The sequence below is a fragment of the Schistocerca gregaria genome, chromosome 4 (assembly GCF_023897955.1).
Source record: "Schistocerca gregaria isolate iqSchGreg1 chromosome 4, iqSchGreg1.2, whole genome shotgun sequence".
Taxonomy (NCBI): domain Eukaryota; kingdom Metazoa; phylum Arthropoda; class Insecta; order Orthoptera; family Acrididae; genus Schistocerca; species Schistocerca gregaria.
The window spans coordinates 381,499,384-381,519,043 of NC_064923.1; the positions used below are offsets into that span (position 1 = coordinate 381,499,384).

General features: G+C 43.9%; 1 protein-coding gene and 1 non-coding gene across 2 annotated transcripts in view; both read right to left on the bottom strand.

Moving 5' to 3' along the window:
- LOC126267542 (hemicentin-2) overlaps positions 1-19,660 on the bottom strand; it is a 1,749,994-nt gene that overhangs the window by 1,367,351 nt on the left and 362,983 nt on the right. The gene's annotated exons all lie outside the window — the stretch shown is intronic.
- Trnas-cga (transfer RNA serine (anticodon CGA)) lies at positions 10,516-10,588 on the bottom strand. Its single transcript has one exon. It is a non-coding gene; the product is annotated as a tRNA-Ser (tRNA).

Sequence of the window (19,660 nt, forward strand, 5' to 3'; positions counted from 1 at the left end):
CACTAGTTTATTAGTGTTTATCTCTGAATTATGAGCCAGTAGTATACTCAGCTATCCACGTGGTAAGCAAGACAAAAGTGCAGCACAAACGGTGGCATATTTTCGGTCTTGGTTAAAGTAAAACACTTCACGTAATTGCTGTTTCGTATCATTCTGGCTGTCAGTCAAAACGTTTCGTGGCGTCGGTTGTTAAGGGCGACTACTAACTGTGTGACTTACTGTGCGACAGTAGAGGTTCGATCAACATGCTAGTATTAAAGAGATTATTGGGGAACTGGGAATCCCAGGTGGAAAGGCTACTTTATTTCAGAGGAACGCTACTGAGGAAATTGAGAGTACTGATACTTGAAGCTGACTGCAGAACGATCCTACTGCCGCCAAATTACATTTCGCGTAAGTATCACGAACATAAGAGGAATTAGGATTCGTATGGAAGCAAATAGCAGTCGTTTTTCTCTCCCTCCATTTCCGAGTGGAACAGAAAGGAAAGCGACGAGTAGAGTTACTATGTACCCTCCGCCACGCACCGTACAGTGGCTTGCAGAATAAATACGTCGGTGTAGAGGCAGACACGGTGCGTTCAATGTTTTCTATACACCTTGCACAGGAAACAATACGTTTCATTTGTACTCTATGGTCAGATCAAGACTGTCTGAAAAGTATCAATATACTAAACTCTTTTTCGTTGTATGTAGTCTTTCAAGCTCAGAAGTGCGTTTTGTTTCCCTGTCATTTTCTGTTTCGTATCACTTCCAATCCTACTATGTCCCTGCTTTCCTCTCTCGTACTTGCTTAAGAATTTCCCAAATATAGCTTAGCCTCATATTAGTTCACGAACGAGACAGCCGTGTATTATAATCTTTACTCTTTTAAGGTAACAGATTTGGTCTGTTGCATTGATTTGAATTATTGTTTAACGACGTCGCAGTCCATTAGCAGTGTGGCTTTGTGAGCTTTTCATTGTATCTAGGGGTTACAAAGGAATAAATAGTTCCGATATTTATGCTCAAATTATAAGGTGTGGTTAGCAACGGAAGCAGCGATATGGGTCTGGCCCCCCAGGTGTAGCGTTCTGACTCACGTGTTTTAAGAATTCGCTATGACAGTGCGTCCCACTTCGCCTTTGTTATGACTTGTTCAAAACGCCACCGGACGCCAGTAAATTCTCAACCCACACCAAGAGGTTATTTCAGCTGCTGAACACTTCGGCGTTGGCCGTGCGGCCTGTGGGGTCTCCTGATTCTGCGCCTTGCGTAAGGAAACCTCAGACTGAAAATAAATTCTCCAGTGTTAAAGAATATCAGTCAAAGAGGTCGACGCCACATTTCTTTCAACAGTGAAAGATGGATGCCGACTACGATAGGGGAAACAGACTAGGAGTAACAATGTCTCCTGTAGAGCAATTAAGAGAATGACAGTTAACTACAAAGAACGGAAAGAAACATAATGAAGAATATAGTCATACATGGGTTGTGAACAAACTATATTATTTTACACTTATATATATGAGAGCTGTCTGGAATTAATAATCAGTATACAAACAGTGTCACGCTTTAAAATGTTTTTTACTGACGCAACCGATTTTGGAATGTGTTCAGTTCATATCAACGCACATAAGCACTGTTTCCAATAGATTTTTTCCCAAACGGTATTACATACTGATGAAATGAGCACGTTCTGAAGGCATTTGTTTTCGAGAAGCATTTCAAATACTGCAGAGACTGAACTGATAGTGCCGGGTATTAAAATATAGATTGATCCGACTTCACAAGGCATTATCTTCGATGTGAACGGAAAGTTATATATGGGGTGAATTTTAACTTCCCTATCGAAGCTGAAGGTTTGTCTAGGCACTAACAGGATGTTGGCAGTTAATGTGGTTGCAGTTACTGATTTTCCCTGCGTAAACCTAATCCTCACACCAACGCATCCACCCACCCACCCACCCACCAATCCACACACACACACACACACACACACACACACACACACACACACACACACACACACACACATACACTCAGACACTCACTTCCTTGCCCTACTAGACAGCGCGCTCGTTCATTTCACTGATTTAAGACGAGACGGGAGGGTGGTAATCTGAAATTACGTTAAACTATTATGTGTTATACTTCCGAAACCATCTTGTGCCAGAACTCTGAGGTACTGATACTGACAGGTGGGCGAAGTTCTCTGAATGTTTTGAAGAATGACTCACACACGAGTGGAACAATGAAGCTGAAATTTTCTTCAGCGATGAAGCTACATTCCATTTGTACAGGGGGGAGGGGGGGGGGGGGATGGAACTAACGCTGTCTGTTGGGAATTTGATAATCCCCATTTCGCTGTTGAGACAAACAGACTGACTCTAGGACGTTTGGTGTGGGATACGTGGGGGTTTAACGATACGCCCATTGCTGCGAGCTACAGACATCATGAGGTAAAACTACTACAGTTTTTGGACGATCTGTGATACCTCTGCGTAAGCAGAAGAAACTGACGATCAAAGTCCGAAAACAATTTATTGGACTCCTCAATTCACCAAAACAAATTCTCGAAGTATAACACCAACACAAAACAGTGATCCGTCTTCGAATCACAACTACATACAAGAACAAATACAAAACAACTGAAATAATTTCCTACTAGTCTCCGTCAGCGACTTCTCCGATATACCAAGCTTAATCCAGAGATCAGCGAGAAGATCCAAGCCGGGCTGCCTGGGCGGCAGCTATCCACGTCTGCTGGCGGTCGATGAAGTGCCAATGTGCGGCCGAACGCCGGCCTTTATAGCGCTTCGGCGGATGAGTACCTCTGAGCTATTTTCCGTCACGTGGTTTCACGTGTGAAAATAGTTCCGGGATCTGCTTCAACTTCTCATGTTTATGTGGGCCGGTAGCGGCCGCTGGTGTCTTTGCTGTGTTGTTGTTGTTGTTGTTTTTGTTGTGGCCGTTCATCAATATTGCCTGTCGGTAGTGTAGTGCTTCGGTGTGCCTGCGAGGCGGGCAACCGCGGCTGCAGGCTGTTAGTTTGGTCGCTGATAATGTAGGCGCTGTGATGTCTGGTGGAGAAGGCCACAGCAATCTGCCCTCGAACGAAGTCGTAGGTGTTTCTTCCAGCAAGATGGCGCATCACCCCACTCCGGACGGAAGGTCTTCTGACTCCTGGCTTAGGTTCTTCCTGGGCGATGTATTGATAGACAAGGACCCGTACAATGTCCTCCTATGTTGCCTGACCTGACGCCACTGGACGTTTTTGTTCGGGGGCACTTCAGCAATTTACAGCCACATCAGTTGACCTCCAGGAAAATATCGCCAGAGGCTGTACAGAAACACGAAGAGCAATGTTACGGTCAACGTCCAGCAGCGTCCGTTGCCGTGTTCAGATATGTAGTCTGCAGGATAGCAGTTGGTTGGAACGCCTTTTGTATAATCCGGGAAAAAAATAAAAACATTCAAAACACAACAGTGGGACCAGAAACTCGAAGGTCTGGACACCACGCGACCTGGCGTGTGGCAGCTAGCCCGACACTTCACCAGGGAGAAACTGTACACTCCCAAGCTACAAGGGCCCGACGGACCAGCATATTCTGCGGAAGAAAAAGTGGAACTGATGGCCCTCACACTCGCAGCGTCATTCACACCGAACCTGGATCCCTCAGACCCAGCGTTCACACTTGCTACGGACCAGGAGGTCACACGCATCGTGGCCCAACCAGCGCGCAACAACATCCGACAAGCTAGTACAGCAGAAGTTAAATGGGCCATCATGCATACCACTGCTAGGAAGGCCCCTGGTCACGATGGCATTCAAAACCGTGTCGTCCAGGAGTTCACGGACAAAACTGTAGACTACCTAACACACATCACGAATGCCATACTCAAGCACCAACACTTCCCCGCCTTTTGGAAGACGGCCAAGGTCCTGATGTTCAGGAACCCGGGGAAAGAACACTCCCTCCCACAAAATTACCCACCCATCAGTCTCCTGAGTGCGCTCAGCAAGATCGTTGAGAAGGTAATACTAAAACGACTCATCAGGCACTGCATCACAAACGACACCCTGAGACCGGAGCAATTTGGTTTCAGGAATCACCACTCAACAACACAACAACTCCTCCGCGTCGTTGAATACATAACACACGGATACAACACAAACAAAGGCAACTGGGGCGGTGTTCCTGGACATCGAAAGGGCTTTCGATCGTCTATGGCACAACGGCCTAATACGCAAACTTGGTGGCGCAGGGTTCCCCCACGGGCTCGTACGTCTCATACACTCATATCTCACGGACAGGAGTTTCATCACCCACGTGCAGGGCAAACAATCGTCACTACATGGTATACAGGCGGAAGTACCCCAAGGAAGTATCCTAGGGCCCTTACTGTTTAACCTCTACATTAACGACCTCCCAGCTACACATAACACGACGGTAGCAATCTACGCGGATGACACTGCCATCCTCGCGCAAGATTGGAAGCCGTCTAACATTAACTCACGACTACAGACTGCACTCAGAACGGCGGAGCCTTGGCTGGTGAAATGGCGTGTTAGAGTAAACGTCGACAAGTGCGAGGCCGTTCTGTTCACTAGAAGACCGAGCAACTGCGCAAACATCAGCACTGCAACCCAATAACACTACACACACGCCCAATACGTTTCCGCGAGAAGGTCAAATACCTCGGTGTCTGCTGGACAGGAAACTACTCTGGGGGGGACCACATTCAACACGTGACCAACAGAGCTAACGCGAGGCTCAAACAACTGTACCCTATGCTTAACAGGCGTAGCACATTGATACAGAACAAAGTACTCAAAATCATAAGCAACGCTCCGCGCTACACACGCATCGCGGACCTTCACCGGGAATACCGGCTAGATACTATCTTGCAGGTATTCCAAAAACTCTCCACACGACTATATAATAACACGAGACACTCGCGCAACCCCTTTAACCTTTCTCTGGGTAACTACGACCACAACCATAGATGGAAGCATAACAGACCAAAGGCATTACTGGCTAGGAACTAAACATCTATGGTCCATAGAACGCTAACACGACAGTACTGGCGAGCCCCTGCAACACAGTTATTACTGGAAACCCAGATGTGCGACCTGCCGAAAAACAGGCAACCGCAGGGAAACCGTACTGTACACAGCACGCAAACCAGCCAGACACACCCCCTACACCGTCTGTGAGCCGATCTATGACCGATCGCCCACTAATCTACAACGACCTTGAACTGTTGCAGGTACGCAGCAACTGCAGCAAGCGCCGCAACAAGCTCCAACGACGACAAAGGTAACGATGCACGATACCTCGAACTAACACAACCACACCTTGCATGCACTGTCGCAGATAGCAAGCCGCTACTGCCCTTACTACCCGTCCTACTGTCGCAGATGTTTTTTTTTTCCCTTGGCTCTTGCCTTGGCACTTTTTTCCTCTGCCATTACAACCACTACCCTTCAATCGTGTTCGACCACTTCTATCTCCTGATGGACCATGTTAATGAGTAATCTTACCCAGACGCATGCACAACATCACAGCCCGCACCCTGTGGCGCCTGATTCAAAAGACTAACATGTTTACGGAGGTGACAGTAGAACTTTTGGTTTGGTCACCACGTTGGTGTGGGCGTGGAGGGGCCCCATCCTATAAAATTGTATTAGAGGTAGGTGCGAACAGCTGACCGGGAATAACAGCTGAACTGTGCAGTTACGGTTCAGGTCGTCATTGTCCGATGATGTAACACTCTTGTTGTTCGATTAAAGCACATCAGTAGCAAGCGTTGGTCTCTTTGTATTTTCTCTGTCTCCACTAATTGCGGCTTTGTCCTTAGGCCAAGACTACTGAATCATGGGTGTAGACTTTTTCATATGGGATGTTAGTTTTGAACTGCCTGTACACTCGCTCTTGTATCTAGAAAACAGATTAAAAGAAAATAACAACCAAATAAGTAAATAAGAGGCAACACAGTAACAATAGGTGATAGGCGTTCTCCATGTCAACAGGTGTGATCAGTTATAGCTGTGCAGCTTGTGTTTGTCAAGGTTACAGCACATTCTCCTGCAGAGAGAAGACGATGGCGTCAGTAAAGAACCATATGCATCCAAGGTTGCTTGCTTTCACGATTTTTTTGTTTTGTTTTTTGTGGAAGTTTGTGAAATGGTCCTTGTGTCTCCCTTCCCTAGCAAGTTGGGGAGAACTGCAGTCAAGGCAGTAACTCGACAAAGTGTGAGTCGAATTTGACTATGGTTAGGTGGTACGTTGCGGACCCGGAGTATAGAGCACTGGACATTTGCGAAAGGTAAATGAAAACCCTTATTCACAGCGTAATTATAAAAAGTATCTTAAGGCTGTAGGTGCATGCTTAAAAAATATACCCTTGTAGAATGGGAAGTTTGTTTTGCGGAGAAAACCTGTGTTTTGGACCAGGACACGAAGCTAACACCTTGCCTTTCGCTGCCTAATTCTCGACCGACTGAACTTTCATAGTACGACTAAGGACCCACACTACGGCCTTGCTTTCACCACTATCTCATCTTCTACATTCCAAACTTCACCTCAGTTCTCCTGCAAGCCTTGCAGACGCATTCCTAGACGAAAGGGTGTAGCAGAGACTTTGATTAGCCACAGAATGGGGGATGTTTTCTGAATGAGCTTTTGTTCAAAGAACGTTCTATTCATAAGCGTAAATTAAAAATCAGCAGAAGTTCATTCATGCAAAAGAGAAACTTGTGAATTACCGACTGAATTTTTTTTGATGCACTTAGCCTTCAGTATGAAGAAAATAAAACAGTAACTGGTAACTGTTTTAATTTTACAGTAGTATGTTAAGTAAATTTACTTTCTCATAGCACTAAAATTGTGATTTGGAGTGAAAAACGAACCGAATTACTAAAATTATTTTGCAAAGGCCTTTGGCACCAACTGTTTGAGTTGCTGTTTTTCCCTCCATATTAATTTTTCCAAGATGCATTGATGTTAACTGTAGATATCTACAGGAACTCATGTGTCATCGGAAATGATATCATATCACCTTCCGCAGCACTGAAGTCTAGATTTCCAGAAAGGCTTTTGATACCGTTCCTCACAAGCGACTATGAATCAGATTGAGTGCATATGGAGTACCGTCTTAGTTGAGTGACTGGATTCGTCATTTCCTCTCAGAGAGGTCACAGTTCGTAGTGATTGACGGTAAACCGTCGAGTAGAATAGTAATGATATCTGGCGTTGCGCAATGTAGTGTCATAGGAGCTCTGCTGTTCCTGATTTGCATAAATGATCTAGGTGATAATCTGAGAAACCCCCTTAGATTGTTTGCAGATGACGCTGTAATTTCGAACAGTGGCAATTTGCACTAAACAATGAAAAGTACGAGGTTATCCACATGGGTACTAAAAAAAATCCGATAAATTTTGGGTGTATGACAAATCGGACAAATCTAAGGGCTGTCAATTCGACTAAGTACCTAGGAATTACAATTACAAGTAACTTAAATTGGAAAGACCTCATAGATAATATTATGGAGAAGGCGAAACAAAGACGTCGCTTTGTTGGCAGAACACTTAGAAGACGCGACAAACCCATTTAAGAGACATCCTACATTACACTTGTCCGTCCTCTGTTGGAATATTGCTGCGCGGTGTGGGATCCTCACCAGATAGGATTGACGGAGAACATCGAAAAAGTGCAAAGAAGAGCAGCTCTTTTCATGTTACCGCGCATTATGGGTGAGAGCGTCACTGATATGATACTCGAGTTGAAGTGGCAGTCACTGCAAAAAGGCGGTTTTCTTTGCGGCGAGATCCATTTACAAAACTTCAATAACCAACTTTCTCTTCCGAAAGCGAAAATATTTTGTTGACACCCACCTACGAAGGGAGAAATGATCATCATAATAAAATAAATCAGAGCTCGAAAGGAAAGATTTAAGTGTTCCTTTTACCCATGCACCGTTCGAGAGCGGAATGGTAGAGAAGTAGTATGAAAATGGTTCGATGAACCCTCTGCAGACACTTAAGTGTGAATTGCAGAGTAACCATGTAGATGTATATGTAGAATTGCAGATGTACCTACACATTTATTGCCCAACGTTAGCTTATAAACTGCCGCAAACACTGCAATATGTGGACAATTACATACGAACGTTTACTGAATCTGCAACGATCAGAGCAAAGAAAACTAGTGCCGAAGCTACCGCGACATTCTGTTGTATCAAAAATAATCTTCCGCCAAAAGCTTTAAAGTTAAAACAGAGAAACGATAACAGGAAATAAAATGCAACTCTACTGTACGAAGTGGGCGCGCTTTCGTTGTTACATCGATACGTCGCGACATTTTAGTTAGAAACTGTATAATGATAACAAAATCGCTTGTGGACTGCCAAATAACAAATTTGTTACGTACAGGACAAGCGGATGTCCTCGTGATCTATGGGTAGCTACTTTTGCTTGCAATCAAAATGTCCTGGGCTCCGGGTTCAAACCCCACCAGTGCTTAAATTTTAAATGAAAATCATCAGGAATGTCTGCCGAATTCTTGCGGCATAAGGAGGCACCTCTGAACTGCCAAAGGCCTTGTGAAAGAGGGAGGAGGGATGGGCAAACTTTCATGGCAACCGCTTACCCTTGGGGTGCGAAAACTTCCACTGAAAAGCGGAAGAATCAGTAATGATTAACGGCATGAGGATGCAGATGTCAAAGGAAGACACTGCATGAAGGATACTGTGTATCCACAGGAAATGCGCTCTGGTATTGAAAAAAGGGTCATGGTGATCTCCCGAGTGGCAAAATCTTCCTTATTAGTCCGCCATTCGAATCTTCTGGAGTGAGGGGCAGCTTCCAAGATGAGGTAACCAGGAGAAAAAAGATTACATTACCATCGAAAAAGTAATATGGTACGAGTAACAGAGTGCAATATCAGACGTTCGAAAGTGGCATGGAAGATAAAAAAATCTGGAAAGGGAAATGCTGAGTGTCTAGATATAGTGGATGTCAGTGACGTGCGATGGGAAGAAACTAATGAATTCTGGTCAGACGAATATCTGGTGATCATAGCAGCAGAAAAACGTTAGTTTGGATACTGATGGGTGCTACACATGAGTCCATAACAGATACAAAGTGATTCTTACCAACGTTTAAAACCTCGGAAACGACGTAGACGACGCTGACACAAGTAATTTAATATAAGACACAACGTGTCACAAATGTTGGATGACAACTGTTGAACATCTGATGTCACCAAATGACGTACTTCGCCGTACATGCCGCTGTTGGTGTTGGGCAAGAAACGATGATTGAGCGATGCAGTACTTGCGTTCGAGCAAACGGTTCAAATTCCGACACCTACTTTTACAAAAGAAGTTACAAAGTTACTGTCCTTGCCGTACCCAAGTAAAAGCTGTTCTTATTTTGTGTTTATTTCCTTTCGTCTCTTCTTTTCGTGTTTACGGAAATTCTTTAGTAAAGGAAACGTAGATAATTTATTGATGATAACGATGGAACTCGGAAGCCTATATCATTACTTGTGTCGCAATACAGTTATTATTTATTGCAGTGTTCTTTGCAAAAAACGAGCGGCGACCGCGAAATCGGCAAATAAAATAATAAATCTTGTATCGTTTAAATAGATAACTGACTGACCAATGAAAAAATACTGGCTGCCAGAAACAAGAGTCGAACCCTGAGCTCCACGCACTAAAGTCGCTGATGAGGGTACAGAGCAACACCGACGTGAATACTTGGCTTGGGATGATGGGGTGCAACAGAGCGAACTCAACCGCTATAACTGCTGTGAGCTACGTCATCTGGTGACGTCACATGTTCAAGATTTAGTGTCCACTTAGTGTACTTCCCGGCATTTGCGACCCCATGTGTTCCTCTGACCCTGTTCGGACCATCTGGCTACAACTTTCACTGTGTCTTACCTGCAAATGAGCTATTTTATCTCAATGGAAATCCGAGGTGAATTTTCAACATTTTCGTCATGTGCAAGTGCTGCCAACTGTTGGGCACCACTATGAAATTATCAGCAACTCAACATAGCAGTGCGCAGCGGCTCGTGACTACAGAATACACGGGTGTGATGGGTTCGCAATAATCCATCGTATAATCAAATACTTTTATTGTTATTTTGCATGGAAATTATTTAATGGTCACTTCACTAGTTATTATAATAAAGAATGAAACTTCCTGGCAGATTAAAACTGTGTGCCCGACCGAGACTCGAACTCGGGACCTTTGCCTTTCGCGGGCAAGTGCTCTACCTACTGAGCTACCGAAGCACGACTCACGCCCGATACTCACAGCTTTACTTCTGCCAGTATCCGTCTCCTACCTTCCAAACTTTACAGAAGCTCTTCTGCGAAACATGCAGAACTAGCACTCCTGAAAGAAAGGATACTGTGGAGACATGGCTTAGCCACAGCCTTGGGGGATGTTTCCAGAATGAGATTTTCACTCTGCAGCGGAGTGTGCGCTGATATGAAACTTCCTGGCAGGTTAAAACTGTGTCCCGACCGAGACTCGAACTCGGGACCTTTGCCTTTCGCGGGCAAGTGCTCTACCACTGAGCTACCGAAGCACGACTCACGCCCGGTACTCACAGCTTTACTTACTGTAAAGTTTGGAAGATAGGAGACGGATACTGGCAGAAGTAAAGCTGTGAGTACCGGGCGTGAGTCGTGCTTCGGTAGCTCAGTAGGTAGAGCACTTGCCCGCGAAAGGCAAAGGTCCCGAGTTTGATTCTCGGTCTGGCACACAGTTTTAATCTGCCAGGTAGTTTCATATCAGCGCACACTCCGCTGAAGAGTGAAAATCTCATTCTGATAATAAAGAATGTTTCGTAATGTGAAGTATTTTAGTCCATAAAATAAAACCAAGTGTAGAAATTATGTTTTGAAAACGGGTGCGTATTTTGGTATAAATCTTGGCTCTAACATTATTAAACAAACCCCTAAGAATAAATGATCATTAATTGGAACCCTCATCTGCCGACAGGTGTTGTCGATATACCTCGGTGGGGACAGCTGAAAATTTGTACCCCGACCGGGACTCGAACCCGGGATCTCCTGCTTACAAAGCAGACGCTATATCGATCTGAGCCAACTGTCGGCCGCTGAGGGTTTTAATTCATTATCATATATACTAGAGAACAGTTACTATCTTCATATAAATAGTTAAAGACTACCCAGCCATTGACCTTCGCATGTGCGAATGCCCACAGGTTGCCCGAAATCTTACGGGAATCGTCACCTTAATGTGCTCGAGGTATGAGTTGATGGGCAAATATCTATTAGGTACATTACGTATTTAGATTGTGGACAGTTGGGAATGTGGGTCTCACGGGAAGCGTGCAGGGGATAAGTCACAACTCATCTGTGTCCTCGGTGGCTCAGATGGATAGAGCGTCTGACATGTAAGCAGGAGATCATGGATTGGAGTCCCGGTCGGGGCACACATTTTCAGCTGTCCCCATCGAGGTATATCAACAACACCTGTCGGCAGCTGAGGGTATGAATTAATTATCATTTATTCTAGAGAAGCGGCGTGGTCATCAATGTTATCTCTTCTTTCGAGAATACTATCTTCATATAATACCCTAAGAGCATTACCATGCAGAGAAAAATATTCCTTCCTCCAGAAAAAATTCAGCTCTGAAAGCGTTAAATCACCGTTCCCAGTGTCACCTACGTCGTTTCGGAAGTTTTCAAACGTTGGAAAGAATCATAAACTTTGTTCTTACGTTTGATATTTCTGATGACGGGCAGAACTCAATAAACCACTTCTAAACAAAAAAGTGAATAGGTACTTTAGCGAGCAATTTAGCGGTAGATAAAGATGTATTACTTCTAAATTATGTCGCTCAAATAATTTGGAATAAGCACTTTTTTCTGACCACGAAGACTGTTGAAGATTGGCGTAAGTCCGGAACATATTTAGTACCGAAATTTGGATTAGCCGGAGGTATTGAAGACTTTAATTTGAAGAAAAGAAAGTGTCTGGTGGCTGCCAAGCATGTCCCTCCCCAAACATTTAGATACGACTTTGTTACAAACGAAATTCGTACTGCTACAGAAATCTCAGTACAAGGCAATATACTACGAAAGAGACTGCAACACGTTAACGAGGCCAGTCTTGCACAGAAGCAAGAAAAAAAAGAACGTCTTAAGGGTGGAGTAAACCTTCCGCCGCCTACACCCGCAGACGTCGCAAATGAAGGCAATTTCCGCTCCCCGCGGAATCGAACGGTGACGGAGTCGCAGAAATGGTCTGCGCTGACAATAAAAGGCGCGTTGACACACAGGCGCGGAGGGCTCGCCCTCCTTGTGCGGCAACCCGCGCTGGGGGGCAAATTAATATCACGCCTGAAGCCGCCAGGCCTGTTCGGACTGTGGCGCGACCGCGGCCGGCTAGGCTAGCAGCTTTAATAAATGTTGCAGCGGGCACTGGAACCGGAGCCTCACGCCTCATCATTTAATATTTAATTGGGCGCACCCAAGAGCCTGCTTGTTCCGTGTGCGCGCCAGGTGTAATTTCGAATAGATAGCGTCACCTGCAAATGCGCGCCTGCCGTAACGGGCTTAGTGGTTCTGGGGTAGCAAGTGGCCGCTTTGTGGGGGAGCAGAGAACATCACCGGGTAGAGAGCTCACGGAGGGAGGGAAAATTTCTCTCTTTCTCTCTCTCTCTCAACACACACACACACACACACACACACACATAAACACACAAACACACACACACACACACACACACACACACACACACACACACACACAGTCAGACAGAGGGGGAGAGAGAGAGAGAGAGAGAGAGAGAGAGAGAGAGAGAGCCTACGTGGCTACAATGCCCCCACGTGCGCACTAATTGCCACGGTACAGGCCTGTTTATTTTTACACTAATTGGGAATAAATTATTGCGGAACTGCGTTTAAGTATGTTTGTGTAGCTGGTGTTTTTGCAGTCCCAGCGCACCACTTCCACCAGAAAATTATCGCCCTCCCCCCGTCGTCTAAACGAGCTCTTGACTATCACGTTTAGAGCGCTCAGCAGAACTTGATGGCATCAGAGTGCAGTCTAATTGGCGCTCTCGGACCCTTCCTGCATTTCCAGACATGACTCCTATACCTGTGTAATTACTGTGAGGATTACCTCCTCGCAATAGTTATATTTGGACTGCTATTACGATTACTCATCATGTGATTCTAGATATCATTTAAACTTGCACCAGCTGCAGAGAAAAGAAGGAATAAAAATGAATGTTTCACAGCGGGTAAATCTCCAGACAAAGTGGCGCACCTGTCAAATAAAAGTTATACGAAATACAAAGGAAACATCAGCCTGCTTGCCTGTTCTCAATATTATAAAAAAGAATGTTACCAGATTGTCAGAGTAAGGGATTACCTAAATAACGAATAGCAGCTCGTTTCTTAATTAGTCTAAGTACAGAATCAGCCATAATAGGTTCAATAGGTGTGGCTGTTTGTGTTATAGGTAATCAGATGAAAATCCTTTCAAGGCTTTGGATGCTGTTGAACAAAAAACTGCGCTATAAAAGACAGAAACAATAGACGTCAAAGCAGTATAGCTAATTCTTATTGTATGTGGAATACAATGTACAAAGGACAGAGATGGAAATTGCATAAATATATAGAAATACGTGCAGCAACATTTATGACGTCTAAATTGCAATTAGTGTAGGAACGATACTGTATTTAATAAACACGATCAACTTCCTAGACAACGTGAAGCAGCAGGTGGAAATTAACTTGTTGACATGACCGTAATTAAAACACAAAATTACAGACCTCCTGGCTGAGACAGAAAACGAAACTCCCAAATTATTTTACATTTGCATGTGTGAACATAGACATAAGATATCGGTAATGAACAGCATAAATTTCGTTTCAGTAAACTAAAATACTGCTGTCAAGTTTCCTTGATAATCTCGTAGGTTGAGTAACAGGCATAATTTTTAAGAATGGTTATTGTGTCAGTAGAACTGGATGAAGTTATGAATTGGGATTAAGAGAAACATAATCACCACGATAAATTACAACCCTGGTCAGTTTGTTAGAGTCACAGCCTCCTAATTATATGCCATCATTAACTAAAAAGTAATATTAGGGAATTAACAAATCATTGTGTGTCTACGTCTAACAGATACATTGAGCTAATGTGTATGTGCTATGTAACGTTTGATGTGATATTCGTGCTTATGTCTTATAGCATTATTAGATACATTTCTTACAGTTAATAGGAATATGCTATTGTGTACATATAAATGATTACTAAGTAACATATGGATACTAAAACACGTACATGCATGAATAACTTAAGTTGAAATCAGACGTTATGACCCCAGGATGAATAAATTTCTGTCGAATCTACTATTATCACCGCTACTCGTCCTACTACAGCCACTGCCACTACCTTTTTGGGTAAACAGCTAAAGCAGTTACCTATCCAGTAGTATCTGCATGTTAATGCAACCATTTTAATGTTATTTTTTGCACATATTCCAATTCAGTAAAATTAAAAGTCGAGTTTGCAAGTTTAGTCTTCTATTTGGGACGGGTTGGAATGCCATTTGTAAATATATATTCGACCACGTTATGTAAGTTGTGCGGGAGCGAACGCAGAGTCGCAAGAACGGATCCATACCTAGACCCAGTGGTAAGTGACAGGTTTATTCATTATAATCCAAAATCAGAAGACAAAGACACGAAATTATATCCGATAGTTACATGATGTTCACTTACACTTCACACCTTGTTATTCAGCTGTACGAGGGTGAGTCAAATTATATATATATATATATATATATATATATATATATATATATATATATGAGAATATTTTTTAAAATCAAACGGAGAAATAGTCCTTACAATGTGATCATTAATTACCAATATTCACTTTTCCACATCATCACCAGCCAACTGGATACATTTCTGCCAACGATGTACAAGTTTTCTGAAGCCGTCAAGGAAGAAGCCGATACTCTGTTTTTGCAACCACAGTCTCACAGTTCTCTCAACGTCTTCATCAGAAGCAGAATCATGTCCCCTCACATCGTATTTCATTATCGGGGACAGATGGAAGACACGTGGTGCTATATTTGGACTGTATGGATGATTCTGTACGTTGGTGAGATACAGTCCCTGAAGTTCTACTGTGGTGGCACTTGAAGTGTTTGTCTATATTCCATTAACTGACATTTCGTCTACGGTCGTAATGTGTACCCACGTTTCGTTTCTTGTCACAATTGAATGGAAAAAGACGTCACCTTCATTCTCGTAACGCGCGAGGGGTTCCTCGCAAATTTCGAGTCTGTGCGCTTTCATTCCAGGAGTCAGCTTCGAGGGTACCCATTGTTCACAAATCTTCCGATAGCCAAGCAAAGCAATAACGTGACCCACACGTTCCTGTGAAATGTGCTTGCAGTTTCATTCTGAGTGATACGACGATCATCCTGAATCAATCTGTCTACATTATGCTTGTGAAACTCGGTGGTTGCTGTCACAGGTCGTCCAACTTTTTGTTTGTAACGCAGGCCAGTTGTTCCCGCCTCAACATCTTTAAACTTACTCGCCCAACGACTCACAGCACTCACATCAACACAATAACCATAAACCGCTTTCATTCTCTGATGAAAACCCTTTGGGATGACTCCTACTGCTGCCAAGAATTCGATGAAGCACGTTGCTTAGATCGCACTGACCGACCGTCTGCGCAGGGTTCCATACTTTACACAGTAACAACACAACCGCTTAATGCTAAGGCTTCCCGCCAACGGGAGCTGTAGAGAAGAGGCAACGGAAAAAGCCAGTACCGACCGCATACTACTGCTGCCAACTGTTGAAGAGTTACGAAGCTCGAGGCATTAGTTTTCAGTTAACCCTCGTACATACTGGGTGTTAAAAAGGGACAGCCAAACTTTCAGGAAACATTCCTCACCCACAAATAAAGAAAATATGTTATGTGGACAAGTGTCCGGAAACGCTAAATTTCCATGTTAGAGCTCATTTTAGTTTCGTCAGTATCTACATATACGTCTACATCCATACTCCGCAAGCCACCTGACGGTGTGTGGCGGAGGGTACCCTAAATACCTCTATCGGTTCTCCCCTCTATTCCAGTCTCGTATTGCTCATGGAAAGAAGGACTGTCGGTATGCTTCTGTGTGGGCTCTAATCTCTCTATTTTATCCTCATGGTCTCTTAGCGAGATATACGTAGGAGCGAGCAATATAGTGCTTGACTCTTCGGTGAAGGTATGTTCTCGAAACTTTAACAAAAGCCAGTACCAAGCTACTGAGCGTCTCTCCTGCAGAGTCTTCCACTGGAATTTATCTATCATATCCGTAACGCTTTGGCGATTACTAAATGATCGTGTAACGAAGTGCGCTGCTCTCCGTTGGATCTTCTCTATCTCTTCTATCAACCCTATCTACATCTACATCTCTGATTTGTAGATGTAGATGTAGATGTAGAACCCTATCTTGCACGGATCCCACACTGCTGGGCAGTATTCGAGCAGTGGGCGAACAAGCGCTCTGTAACCTACTTCCTTTGTTTTCAGATTGCATTTCCTTAGGATTCTTCCAATGAATTTCAGACTGGGATCTGCTTTACCGACGATCAACTTTATACGATCATTCCATTTTAAATCACTCCTATTGCGTACTCCGAGATAATTTATGGAATTTACTGCTTCCAGTTGCTGAGCTGCTATTTTGTAGCTAAATGATAAGGTATCTTTTTATGTATTTGCAGCACATTACACTTGTCTACATTGAGATTCAATTGCCATTCCCTGCACCATGCGTCAATTCGCTGCAGATCCTCCTGCATTTCAGTACAATTTTCCTTTGTTAAAACCTCTCGACACATCACAGTACCATCTGCAAAAAGCCTCAGTGAACTACCAGTCATCCACCAGGTCATTTATGTATATTGTGAATAGCAACGGTCCTATGACACTCCTCTGCGGCACACCTGAAAATACTCTAACTTAGGAAGACTTCTCTCCATTGAGAATGACATACTGCGTTCTGTTATCTAGGAACTCCTCAATCCAGTCACACAATTGGTCTGATAGTCCATAAGCTCTTACTTTGTTCATTAAACGACTGTGGGGAACTGTATCGAACGCCTTGCGGAAGTCAAGAAACATGGCATCTACCTGTGAACCCATGTCTATGGGCCTCTGAGTCTCGTGGACGAATAGCGCGAGCTGGGTTTCACACGACCGTCTTTTTCGAAACCCATTGGGATTCCTACAGAGAAGATTTCTTCTAGTCTCCATAAAAGTCATTATACTCGAACATAAAAAGTGTTCCAAAATTCTAAAACTAATAGACGTTAGAGATATAGGTCTATAGTTATGCACATCTGTTCGAGGTCCCTTCTTGAAAACGGGGATGACCTGTGCCCTTTTCCAATCCTTTGGAACGCTTCGCTCTTCTAGAGACCTACGGTACACCGCTACAAGAAGGGGGGCAAGTTCCTTCGCGTACTCTGTGTGAAATCGAACTGGTGTCCCATCAGGTCCAGCGGCCTTTCCTCTTTTGAGCGATTTTAATTGTTTCTCTATCCCTCTGTTGTCTATTTCGATATCTACCATTTTGTCATCTGTGCGACAATATAGAGAAGGAACTGCAGTGCAGTCTTCCTCTGTGAAACAGCTTTGGAAGAAGACATTTAGTATTTCGGCCTTTAGTCTGTCATCCTCTGTTTCAGTACCATTTTGGTCACAGAGTGTCTGTACTGCCTCGATTCACCGCCATGATTTCAAAAATGGCTCTGCGCACTATAGGACTCAACATCTTAGGTAATAAGTCCCCTAGAACTGAGAACTACTTAAACCTAACTAACCTAAGGACATCACACACACCCATGCCCGAGGCAGGATTCGAACCTGCGACCGTAGCAGTCCCGCGGTTCCGGACTGTAGCGCCAGAACCGCACGGCCACCGCGGCCGGCGCCATTATTTCATACGGGATACTCTACCTGTGCTGTTAGAACATGTCCCTTTACAAGTACGACAAAACGTGTGGTTCATGCACGATGGTGCTCCTGCACATTTCAGTCGAAGTGTTTGTACGCTTCTCAACAATAGATTCGGTGACCGATGGATTGGTAGACGCGGACCAATTCCATGGCCTCCACGCTCTCCTGACCTCAATCCTCTTGACTTTCATTTATGGGGGCATTTGAAAGCTCTGGTCTACGCAACCCCGGTGCCAAATGAAGAGACCCTTCGTGCTCGTATTGTGGACGGCTATAATACAATACTCCATTGTCCAGGGCTGCATCAGCGCATCAGGGATTCCATGCGACGGAGGTTGGATGCATGTATCCTTGCTAACGGAGGACATTTTGAACGTTTCCTGTAACAAAGTGTTTGAAGTCACGCTGGTACGTTCTGTTGCCGTGTGTTTCCATTCCATGATTAATGTGATTTGAAGAGAAGTAATGAAATGAGCTCTAACATTCAAAGTAAGCGTTTCCGGACATATGTCCACATAACATATTTTCTTTCTTTGTCTGTGAGAAATTTGGCCGTCCCTTTTTTTAACACCCTGTATATAAAGAAAGAGGTACAAATATGTAATGGGTGGGGGGGGGGGGGGGTTTAATATGTTATAGTATGGTTTGTCGCCTTGTAAGTGCTGTACTTTCGTGAGCTACTTGAAAACTGCGTTCACCAACTGTAGACTGTTTTGGGATGGATTAATATTACAGTTGGCAATTATTGCCTGTGAGTGAAGCTGTTTCGAAGAATTGTCTAGGAGGAACAATTGTGGCAGATTGGTGGTTGTCAGTTTCTATCTTGTCATAATAAATGAATAATTAATATGTTTTGTAAAAAGACGCTTAGGTAACTCATTAAGTCGTAAAATGGCGTGCTGGTTGCCTATTTAAATTTAATTTTCGATTTAATACGTTTCTCTGAATTTGAAGATGGCTGTGTCACTAACATGGAATACTAGTATTCCATACTTATACCCGAGTATTCCATATTTGTACCATACATTTACAACCTGTTTCACTAGTGGGAATTGGTTCAGAAATGACTTCACGTGCTGTGTGTCAAAACCTTGTGTCTGCCTCCTCGTTCCTCCCACAGGATGCAGCCGGTGGATAGAACTTTGATGTGTCCTTTAGAGGCCTGTTACTCTGAGCAGATACGCTTATGAATGAGGTAAAATGCACTTCCGGTAACAGACATGGACATCATCGAACTGGATGGGAAGGCCTACCTCAATTGCCAGCCCAGGACAGATAGCAGTCAATGGATTTAGGTTGACAGGAATGTACTTGTTAAGCCCTCATGTTCCAAACGTTGCAGATTTCCTTCTCCGCAAAGAAGGAGTGATTGAGGACTCACACCTATGATTCAATGAACCGTCTAAAATTGGAAAGGCTAATGTTGAATTCGAGGGAGGAACATCCTGCGGCACATTTGAAATTACACCTTGGCAAACCTCTAATCTCACTAGCTGCATAAATAAAGAATAGATCAGGGACGAAGGGAAGCAAAGCAGGTCCTTCATCAGTCCTAACCTTGTCTCCATACAAGAGAGCTCTTTCAGAATCGACGTCACCAAGAAATAAGCCGGAGACAAAGAAGCAGAAGCCACAAAAGCCT